The following is a 12074-nucleotide window of genomic DNA, read 5'->3' on the forward strand; positions in this document are numbered from 1 at the left end:
GCGTCTGTGATACGTTATATGCGTCTGTGATACGTTATATGTCTCTGTAATACATTATATGCGTCTGTAATACATTATATGCATCTGTGATACATTATATGCCTCTGTTATACATTGTATGCGTCTGTAATACATTATATGTGTCTGTAATACATTATATGCCTCTGTAATATGTTATATGCGTCTGTGATACATTATATGCGTCTGTGATACATTATATGTGTCTGTAATACATTATATGCGTCTATTACGTTATATGCGTCTGTGATACATTATATGCCTCTGTAATACATTATATGCGTCTGTGATACATTATATGCCTCTGTAATACATTATATGCCTCTGTAATACATTATATGCGTCTGTGATACATTATATGCGTCTGTAATACATTATATGAGTCTGTGATACATTATATGCGTCTGTAATACATTATATGTGTCTGTAATACATTATATGCGTCTATTACGTTATATGGCTCTGTGATACATTATATGCCTCTGTTATACATTATCTTCGTCTGTGATACATTATATTCGTTTGTAATACATTATATGTGTCTGTAATACATTATATGCCTCTGTGATACATTATATGCGTCTGTGATACATTATATGTCTCTGTAATACATTATATGCGTCTGTAATACATTATATGCATCTGTGATACATTATATGCCTCTGTTATACATTGTATGCGTCTGTAATACATTATATGTGTCTGTAATACATTATATGCGTCTGTAATATGTTATATGCGTCTGTAATACATTATATGCGTCTGTAATACATTATATGCGTCTGTGATACATTATATGCGTCTGTGATACATTATATGCCTCTGTTATACATTGTATGCGTCTGTAATACATTATATGCGTCTGTAATACATTATATGCGTCTGTGATACATTATATGCGTCTGTAATACATTATATGCATCTGTAATACATTATATGGCTCTGTGATACGTTATATGTGTCTGTGATACATTATATGCCTCTGTAATACATTATATGCCTCTGTTATACATTATATGCGTCTGTAATACATTATATGGCTCTGTTATACATTATTTGTGTCTGTAATACATTATATGCGTCTGTAATACATTATATGCGTCTGTAATACATTATATGCGTCTGTGATACGTTATATGTGTCTGTGATACATTATATGCCTCTGTAATACATTATATGCCTCTGTTATACATTATATGCCTCTGTTATACATTATATGCGTCTGTAATACATTATATGTCTCTGTTATACATTATTTGTGTCTGTAATACATTATATGCGTTTGTAATACATTATATGCGTCTGTAATACATTATATGCATCTGTGATACATTATATGCCTCTGTGATACATTATATGCCTCTGTAATACATTATATGCCTCTGTGATACATTATATGCGTCTGTAATACATTATATGTATCTGTTATACATTATATGCATCTGTAATACATTATATGTGTCTGTGATACATTATATGCGTCTGTGATACATTATATGCGTCTGTGATACATTATATGCGTCTGTAATACATTATATGCGTCTGTGATACATTATATGCGTCTGTAATACATTATATGTGTCTGTGATACATTATATGCGTCTGTAATACATTATATGCCTCTGTGATACATTATATGCGTCTGTGATACATTATATGCATCTGTAATACATTATATGCGTCTGTGATACGTTATATGCGTCTGTGATACGTTATATGTCTCTGTAATACATTATATGCGTCTGTAATACATTATATGCATCTGTGATACATTATATGCCTCTGTTATACATTGTATGCGTCTGTAATACATTATATGTGTCTGTAATACATTATATGCCTCTGTAATATGTTATATGCGTCTGTGATACATTATATGCGTCTGTGATACATTATATGTGTCTGTAATACATTATATGCGTCTATTACGTTATATGCGTCTGTGATACATTATATGCCTCTGTAATACATTATATGCGTCTGTGATACATTATATGCCTCTGTAATACATTATATGCGTCTGTGATACATTATATGCGTCTGTAATACATTATATGAGTCTGTGATATATTATATGCGTCTGTAATACATTATATGTGTCTGTAATACATTATATGCGTCTATTACGTTATATGGCTCTGTGATACATTATATGCCTCTGTTATACATTATATGCGTCTGTGATACATTATATGCATCTGTAATACATTATATGTGTCTGTAATACATTATATGCCTCTGTGATACATTATATGCGTCTGTGATACATTATATGTCTCTGTAATACATTATATGCGTCTGTAATACATTATATGCATCTGTGATACATTATATGCCTCTGTTATACATTGTTTGCGTCTGTAATACATTATATGTGTCTGTAATACATTATATGCGTCTGTAATATGTTATATGCGTCTGTAATACATTATATGCGTCTGTAATACATTATATGCGTCTGTGATACATTATATGCGTCTGTGATACATTATATGCCTTGTTATACATTATATGCGTCTGTGATACATTATATGCGTCTGTGATACATTATATGCCTCTGTAATACATTATATGCGTCTGTAATACATTATATGCGTCTGTAATACATTATATGGCTCTGTGATACGTTATATGCGTCTGTGATACGTTATATGTGTCTGTGATACATTATATGCCTCTTTAATACATTATATGCCTCTGTTATACATTATATGCGTCTGTAATAAATTATATGGCTCTGTTATACATTATTTGTGTCTGTAATACATTATATGCGTCTGTAATACATTATATGCGTCTGTAATACATTATATGCGTCTGTGATACATTATATGCCTCTGTGATACATTATATGCCTCTGTAATACATGATATGCCTCTGTTATACATTATATGCCTCTGTTATACATTATATGCGTCTGTAATACATTATATGCCTCTGTGATACATTATATGCCTCTGTGATACATTATATGTCTCTGTAATACATTATATGCGTCTGTAATACATTATATGCGTCTGTAATACATTATATGCCTCTGTAATACATTATATGTGTCTGTGATACATTATATGCCTCTGTAATACATTATATGTGTCTGTTATACATTATATGCGTCTGTGATACATTATATGTGTCTGTAATACATTATATGTGTCTGTAATACATTATATGAGTCTGTAATACATTATATGCCTCTGTGATACATTATATGCGTCTGTAATACATTATATGCATCTGGTATACATTATATGCGTCTGTGATACATTATATGCGTCTGTAATACATTATATGCATCTGTTATACATTATATGCCTCTGTGATACATTATATGCGTCTGTGTCATGGGGTTCGTTACGTTAATACACGATCAACAGAGCCAGTGACGACAGGGTAACTCCAACAGGGTTTATTGCATCCAATGTTGACAGAACAAGTCACGTTCAATGCAGGAACAACACACAGTCCACAAAATAAGTAATCCCAGGAATATCTTCAGAGTGCTGGCCTCAGCTTCAGCTCTCCTTCAGGTCTAAATCCAGAAGATCTCCATCCTCCCCAAGACAAGCCCTTATATCTCCCCAGGGGGAGGAACATCTTGGCAGTTTCTAGTCACCATCATTATAATGGCTTTAGTTTCTATATCTACTGTCTGTAAGTGAGTTATGGTCCTTTGTTCTATCATGTGTATTGCCACAGCCGGGATGAGGACACAATGGGGAAGATAATTCGATCACCTTTGTTTGCTGGTCTGCACCTGAGCTGAATATAACTGTGGTGTCTCCTGATGACCCCCTGTGGAGCCCAGACAATGAGAACACTTTATGTCTTGTGGACTTCACCTCTGACTCGTCTGATTGTCCATAGGCTGGAGACACGACCTATAGTACCTCAATACAGAGTCATCCCTCTCTGCTGAGGACTCACAATAATCCACACATAATGCACCATCACAGTCTGTAATACATTATATGCATCTGTTATACATTATATGTGTCTGTAATACATTATATGCATCTGTTATACATTATATGCCTCTGTGATACATTATATGCGTCTGTAATACATTATATGCATCTGTTATACATTATATGTGTCTGTTATACATTATATGCATCTGTTATACATTATATGCGTCTGTGATACATTATATGTGTCTGTAATACATTATATGTGTCTGTGATACATTATATGTGTCTGTGATACATCATATGTCTCTGTAATACATTATATGAGTCTGTAATACATTATATGCGTCTGTAATACATTATATGCGTCTGTGATACATTATATGCGTCTGTAATACATTATATGCGTCTGTAATACATTATATGCGTCTGTGATGCATTATATGCCTCTGTAATACATTATATGCGTCTGTGATACATTATATGCGTCTGTAATACATTATATGCGTCTGTAATACATTATATGCGTCTGTGATACATTATATGCCTCTGTAATACATTATATGTGTCTGTGATACATTATATGCCTCTGTAATATGTTATATGCGTCTGTAATACATTATATGCGTCTGTGATACATTATATGTGTCTGTAATACATTATATGTGTCTGTAATACATTATATGAGTCTGTAATACATTATATGCCTCTGTGATACATTATATGCGTCTGTAATACATTATATGTATCTGTTATACATTATATGCGTCTGTAATACATTATATGTGTCTGTAATACATTATATGCGTCTGTGATACATTATATGCGTCTGTGATACATTATATGCGTCTGTAATACATTATATGCGTCTGTGATACATTATATGCGTCTGTAATACATTATATGTGTCTGTGATACATCATATGTGTCTGTGATACATTATATGCGTCTGTAATACATTATATGCCTCTGTGATACATTATATGCGTCTGTGATACATTATATGTGTCTGTAATATGTTATATGCGTCTGTAATATGTTATATGCGTCTGTAATACATTATATGCATCTGTAATATGTTAAATGCGTCTGTAATACATTATATGCGTCTGTAATACATTATATGCCTCTGTGATACATTATATGCGTCTGTGATACATTATATGCATCTGTAATACATTATATGCGTCTGTGATACGTTATATGCGTCTGTGATACGTTATATGTCTCTGAAATACATTATATGCGTCTGTAATACATTATATGCATCTGTGATACATTATATGCCTCTGTTATACATTGTATGCGTCTGTAATACATTATATGTGTCTGTAATACATTATATGCCTCTGTAATATGTTATATGCGTCTGTGATACAATATATGCGTCTGTGATACATTATATGTGTCTGTAATACATTATATGCGTCTATTACGTTATATGCGTCTGTGATACATTATATGCCTCTGTAATACATTATATTCGTCTGTGATACATTATATGCCTCTGTAATACATTACATGCCTCTGTAATACATTATATGCGTCTGTGATACATTATATGCGTCTGTAATACATTATATGAGTCTGTGATACATTATATGCGTCTGTAATACATTATATGTGTCTGTAATACATTATATGCGTCTATTACGTTATATGGCTCTGTGATACATTATATGCCTCTGTTATACATTATATGCGTCTGTGATACATTATATGCGTCTGTAATACATTATATGTGTCTGTAATACATTATATGCCTCTGTGATACATTATATGCGTCTGTGATACATTATATGTCTCTGTAATACATTATATGCGTCTGTAATACATTATATGCATCTGTGATACATTATATGCCTCTGTTATACATTGTATGCGTCTGTAATACATTATATGTGTCTGTAATACATTATATGCGTCTGTAATACATTATATGCGTCTGTAATATGTTATATGCGTCTGTAATACATTATATGCGTCTGTAATACATTATATGCGTCTGTGATACATTATATGCGTCTGTGATACATTATATGCCTTGTTATACATTATATGCGTCTGTGATACATTATATGCATCTGTGATACATTATATGCCTCTGTAATACATTATATGCCTCTGTGATACATTATATGCGTCTGTGATACATTATATGTGTCTGTAATATGTTATATGCGTCTGTAATATGTTATATGCGTCTGTAATACATTATATGCATCTGTAATATGTTAAATGCGTCTGGAATACATTATATGCGTCTGTAATACATTATATGCCTCTGTGATACATTATATGCGTCTGTGATACATTATATGCATCTGTAATACATTATATGCGTCTGTGATACGTTATATGCGTCTGTGATACGTTATATGTCTCTGAAATACATTATATGCGTCTGTAATACATTATATGCATCTGTGATACATTATATGCCTCTGTTATACATTGTATGCGTCTGTAATACATTATATGTGTCTGTAATACATTATATGCCTCTGTAATATGTTATATGCGTCTGTGATACATTATATGCGTCTGTGATACATTATATGTGTCTGTAATACATTATATGCGTCTATTACGTTATATGCGTCTGTGATACATTATATGCCTCTGTAATACATTATATTCGTCTGTGATACATTATATGCCTCTGTAATACATTATATGCCTCTGTAATACATTATATGCGTCTGTGATACATTATATGCGTCTGTAATACATTATATGAGTCTGTGATACATTATATGCGTCTGTAATACATTATATGTGTCTGTAATACATTATATGCGTCTATTACGTTATATGGCTCTGTGATACATTATATGCCTCTGTTATACATTATATGCGTCTGTGATACATTATATGCGTCTGTAATACATTATATGTGTCTGTAATACATTATATGCCTCTGTGATACATTATATGCGTCTGTGATACATTATATGTCTCTGTAATACATTATATGCGTCTGTAATACATTATATGCCTCTGTTATACATTGTATGCGTCTGTAATACATTATATGTGTCTGTAATACATTATATGCGTCTGTAATATGTTATATGCGTCTGTAATACATTATATGCGTCTGTAATACATTATATGCGTCTGTGATACATTATATGCGTCTGTGATACATTATATGCCTTGTTATACATTATATGCGTCTGTGATACATTATATGCGTCTGTGATACATTATATGCCTCTGTAATACATTATATGCGTCTGTAATACATTATATGCCTCTGTAATACATTATATGCGTCTGTAATACATTATATGCGTCTGTAATACATTATATGACTCTGTGATACGTTATATGCGTCTGTGATACGTTATATGTGTCTGTGATACATTATATGCCTCTGTAATACATTATATGCCTCTGTTATACATTATATGCGTCTGTAATACATTATATGGCTCTGTTATACATTATTTGTGTCTGTAATACATTATATGCGTCTGTAATACATTATATGCGTCTGTAATACATTATATGCGTCTGTGATACATTATATGCCTCTGTGATACATTATATGCCTCTGTAATACATTATATGCCTCTGTTATACATTATATGCCTCTGTTATACATTATATACGTCTGTAATACATTATAGGCCTCTGATACATTATATGCGTCTGTGATACATTATATGTCTCTGTAATACATTATATGCGTCTGTAATACATTATATGCATCTGTGATACATTATATGCCTCTGTTATACATTATATGCGTCTGTGATACATTATATGCGTCTGTAATACATTATATGTGTCTGTAATACATTATATGCGTCCGTAATATGTTATATGCGTCTGTAATACATTATATGCGTCTGTAATACATTATATGCGTCTGTGATACATTATATGCGTCTGTGATACATTATATGTGTCTAATACATTATATGCGTCTGTGATACATTATATGTGTCTGTGATACATTATATGCCTCTGTAATACATTATATGCGTCTGTGATACATTATATGTGTCTGTAATACATTATATGTGTCTGTAATACATTATATGCCTCTGTTATACATTATATGCGTCTGTGATACATTATATGCGTCTGTGATACATTATATGCCTCTGTAATACATTATATGCCTCTTTAATACATTATATGCGTCTGTAATACATTATATGGCTCTGTGATACGTTATATGCGTCTGTGATACGTTATATGTGTCTGTGATACATTATATGCCTCTGTAATACATTATATGCCTCTGTTATACATTATATGCGTCTGTAATACATTATATGGCTCTGTTATACATTATATGCCTCTGTTATACATTATTTGTGTCTGTAATACATTATATGCGTCTGTAATACATTATATGCCTCTGTGAAACATTATATGCCTCTGTAATACATTATATGCCTCTGTTATACATTATATGCCTCTGTTATACATTATATGCGTCTGTAATACATTATATGGCTCTGTTATACATTATATGCCTCTGTTATACATTATATGTGTCTGTAATACATTATATGCGTCTGTAATACATTATATGCGTCTGTAATACATTATATGCCTCTGTAATACATTATATGCCTCTGTTATACATTATATGCGTCTGTAATACATTATATGGCTCTGTTATACATGATATGCCTCTGTTATACATTATTTGTGTCTGTAATACATTATATGCGTCTGTGATACATTATATGCCTCTGTTATACATTATATGCGTCTGTGATACATTATATGCCTCTGTTATACATTATATGCGTCTGTAATACATTATATGCGTCTGTAATACATTATATGGCTCTGTGATACGTTATATGCGTCTGTGATACGTTATATGTGTCTGTGACACATTATATGCCTCTGTTATACATTATATGCCTCTGTAATACATTATATGTGTCTGTGATACATTATATGCCTCTGTTATACATTATATGCCTCTGTAATACATTATTTGTGTCTGTGATACATTATATGCCTCTGTTATACATTATATGCCTCTGTAATACATTATTTGTGTCTGTAATACATTATATGGCTATGTTATACATTATATGTGTCTGTAATATATTATATGCCTCTGTTATACATTATATGCCTCTGTAATACATTATTTGTGTCTGTAATACATTATATGGCTCTGTTATACATTATATGCCTCTGTAATACATTATTTGTGTCTGTAATACATTATATGGCTCTGTTATACATTATATGCCTCTGTAATACATTATTTGTGTCTGTAATACATTATATGGCTCTGTTATACATTATATGTGTCTGTAATACATTATATGGCTCTGTTATACATTATATGCCTCTGTAATACATTATTTGTGTCTGTAATACATTATATGCCTCTGTTATACATTATATGTGTCTGTAATACATTATATGGCTCTGTGATACGTTATATGCCTCTGTAATACATTATATGGCTCTGTGATACGTTATATGCCTCTGTAATACATTATATGGCTCTGTGATACGTTATATGCCTCTGTAATACATTATATGGCTCTGTGATACGTTATATGTCTCTGTAATACATTATATGGCTCTGTTATACATTATATGCCTCTGTAATACATTATATGGCTCTGTGATACGTTATATGGCTCTGTGATACGTTATATGTCTCTGTAATACATTATATGGCTCTGTTATACATTATATGCCTCTGTAATATGGTGACCATACAATCTTTGTGCCTATAGTTATGAGCCTCAAATTTTCTAAAGACGCACATATGTGTGTTTTTTTTCTCTAGGTTTTCATGAACATTTGTGACAAATAATTAATGGCGTGCTCCATCACGTGTCGTATTACAGAGTTCTTCTCCCTAGAAGCATGATGGTGGTGAACCCAAAAAACTGCAGCAATAAATAAAAATGTATATTAACCAAGAAATAGGTGAACTCAGTGCAGGGGAGCAGGGGCGGCCATCTTCAGACAACGCTATGTCACCCACAGGACAAGGCCGGTGCTGACCAGTAAATACTGAGGATAAAGATTTATCAAAACTGTCCTTGTTACCCATAGCAACCAATCACAGCTCAGCTTTCCTTTTCCCAGGGTAGTTTAAGCAATGAAAGCTCATCTCTGATTGGTTGCTATGAGCAACAAGGCCGGTTTTACTCTTAGACAGTTCTGATAGATGAGGCCTAATGATTATGATTATATAACTTATGCCAAAATTTGTTGCGCCCCCTGTCACTTCTACCCATGCCCTCACATCCCCACCCTGGAAACTGCCAATCAAACCTTCTAAAGCTCTCGATTTGACAGACCTCCATGAACAATTGAAGCTCCGCCCACCGTTTACAACCCCAAACAGCAACCAACAGGCACCTCCTTGTGCCTCATGGGCAGTAAATGCTGCCAACTCACTGCCCACGAGGCCCAGGGAAATGCATCTTATTATATGCACAACAAACACTATGGGTCTTGTGGTCCGTCAGTTTGCCAGCAGAGCAACAAGTCTGTTCCACACTGGCGGGATGTGTAATTTCATGTGACCACTTTAGTGTTATTACACCCCAGTTTACATATATACAGAATGATAACATACCCTTCACGTGTCCCGATTGTGGCAGTAAAGTACCAAATCTCTACAGTGTCTAACAAAGAAGGGATCACAATTTTCTGATATGTGTTCAAGCCTTGAAATTGCCTTCATTGAGGGGGTGAAACGTATGTACAGAATAATACAGATACTGAGAATTACACCCAGTATACAGGACAGGAGAAGTGGTACTGTGCAGTGTACATATATACAGAATATTACAGATACTGAGAATTACACCCAGTATACAGGACAGGAGAAGTGGTACTGTGCAGTGTATATATACAGAATAATACAGATACTGAGAATTACACCCAGTATACAGGACAGGAGAAGTGGTACTGTGCAGTGTACATATATACAGAATAATACAGATACTGAGAATTACACCCAGCATACAGGACAGGAGGAGTGGTACTGTGCAGTGTCCATATATACAGAATAACACAGATACTGAGAATTACACCCAGTATACAGGACAGGAGGAGCGGGTGTGTGCTGTCTGTGTGTTGGAGGAAGCTCTTTCCGGGTGTCGGCTCTTTCCTCTCCAGGGAGAGAGTTTGCTGCTTGGGATGAGAGGAAGTTCTTCCCAGCCAAGTGCTTCTCAGCCTCCTGTTACCCGGTCTAGGCCGGCGGGTAGCGGGAGCGTTCAGCAACCGGCCGAAGTTGTGGGGGTGAGAAGATCTAGTCGGGGTCACAGCGATGTGGCCCCGATCCTGCCCCCGCCTGAAACCAGGACAGAAAGCCAGGAAAGCCGCAAGGTTCCTGGTGTTGCAGCCAGCAGGATCGCTCCTGGAGATGTGCAGCAGAGCATGCATGATGGTGTGGAGGCAAATTGGGGTGAACTACGTGCCACGGAGTCAACAACCACCTTTAGCTCCCGTGTTGCGGAGTGCCTCCGTGGGTATGAGGACGCCGGGAAGGCCATTCGGAAGCTCCAGGAGGAGCTGAAAGCAGCCCGGGTTCGGTCGCACGTCACTTCTGGAGCAAAGAGGTTGGTAGTAATGGCGACTATCAGGGATCTCAAATCTGAGGTGGATGCCCTGAAAGAAAAGCGCAAGTTTATTTTGGAGAATAGTGGACCTTTCAAGGAGAAACTCCTTAATGATGATCGGTTCCGGGCAATGAAGGGTGTCTGTGACCCTGGAAAGCAGACGGATGATGAGGGTGAGGAGGAGGAAATGTGTCCGGGTGCGTCTGGTCAGCGGAGTACGTGCAGCGAGCTGCCTGCAGAGCAAGTGGCTTTACCCATGGACTCCAGCTCAGCTGGTGAGGGGGACACCTGTGACCAGGACATCAGCAGCAGCAATTCAGGTGGGAGGCTGATGGCGGAAATACGGCAGCTCCAGTCTCCGGTGAGCCTGCAGCATTTTTCTTTTGGCGCGGACTTGGGTCCAGAGGAGAAAGTTAATGCCAAGCGCACAGCAAAGCGCAAAGCCCGGCGGCGACTAAAATCAAGAAAGGCTGGAAAAATCGTGGAGGAACAGGTCCGTTTTAAGTTTGTTCCCCACCCAGTGCTACCCAAGCTGGCCGCAGGGTCAGCTTGCTGCACAAGCCCCGTGATCCAG

At 35.2% G+C, this 12074-nt stretch overlaps 1 protein-coding gene across 1 annotated transcript in view; it reads right to left on the reverse strand.

Moving 5' to 3' along the window:
- RAB11FIP5 (RAB11 family interacting protein 5) overlaps positions 1 to 9930 on the reverse strand; it is a 72927-nt gene extending 62997 nt beyond the window's left edge. The window contains exon 1 of the mRNA XM_075855716.1: positions 9845 to 9930. The gene's annotated coding sequence lies outside the window, so the exon portion shown is untranslated. The remainder of the gene's footprint in view (positions 1 to 9844) is intronic.
- Positions 9931 to 12074: the final 2144 nt, after the last annotated feature.

The sequence above is a fragment of the Rhinoderma darwinii genome, chromosome 1 (genome assembly GCF_050947455.1).
Source record: "Rhinoderma darwinii isolate aRhiDar2 chromosome 1, aRhiDar2.hap1, whole genome shotgun sequence".
Taxonomy (NCBI): domain Eukaryota; kingdom Metazoa; phylum Chordata; class Amphibia; order Anura; family Rhinodermatidae; genus Rhinoderma; species Rhinoderma darwinii.